Raw genomic sequence first — 1,171 nt, 5'->3', positions numbered from 1 at the left:
ATAATGCATATAAAATATATAATTTTTTATAAAATATTATGTTAAAACTCAATGAGTATTTTAATTATATTTTAATTTTTTTATATTTAAAATGAAATGTTTATTCTGTATTTAATTATTTTTATCTATAGTTAGTTACAAGATTTAAACATGAAACTTTAATAAGTTGTACTTACGTTATAATTTACTTTTAATCTTGAATTTTAAATAATATACATCAACAAACAATACTTCATGTATAAAAATTGGTTTTTAAGATTCTTATCAAATGCTTTATAATATAGTATAGATATAAATTAAAATTGATAAAAAAATTATAAATTAATGATTATATAAGTTTATTTATTTATTTTCCTTGTGATTTTTTATAGAATTTTTTATATTTTTCTTTATTAAATTTAATTTTTTTAACTAAGTAAATAAATTATCTAATTATCCATAAATAAATATAGCACATGCATTTATTTCGTTTTATTATTATATTGTATTATTATCTTTAAATGCTTTTAAATATACTATAAGCGTACTCGCGCAATGCAGCGAGATACATTGTGATTTTAATATTTCATTTTATTTTTTATCTCATCTGATGTTATAATATGGCTTTATGTGATTTTGAGAAAGCAATGATGTTTTTATTTTTGAATAAAATATATGTTTGAAGATATCATAAAAATTTGACAAAAATATATCGATATTATTATCAAATTAACTATTTGAAATTCCTCATTTTTTTCTGTAATTTTTTAATTCATTTTTTTATAATTTAATTTATGTACAATAACGAATTAATTTATATTTGGTTTAATAATATAATTTTTGTATAAAGATAATAATTATTTATTTTGTTGAAATTCGATAATTATTCTAATTATATTTTAGATTTYTTATATTTTAAAATGAGATGTTCATCCTCTATTTGATTATGTTTATCCGCAATTATTTATACGAATTCAAATATCGAGCTTTAATAAGTTGTATTTATGCATAATTACTTGTAATATTGAATTTTAAGTAATATGCATCAATATACAGTATTTTATGCATAACAAAAATATATTGATATTCGTATCAAATTAACTATTTAAAATTTCTCATTTTTTGTGTAATTTTTTAATTTAATTTTTTATTATAATTTAATTTAGGTACAATAACGAAGTAATTTATATTT

Source organism: Cynara cardunculus (assembly GCF_001531365.2).
Source record: "Cynara cardunculus var. scolymus isolate 2C chromosome LG 1, CcrdV1, whole genome shotgun sequence".
In the NCBI taxonomy this organism is placed as follows: Eukaryota; Viridiplantae; Streptophyta; class Magnoliopsida; order Asterales; family Asteraceae; genus Cynara; species Cynara cardunculus.
The sequence above is the reverse complement of the archived record's forward strand: the minus strand, read 5'-3'. Positions refer to the sequence as shown.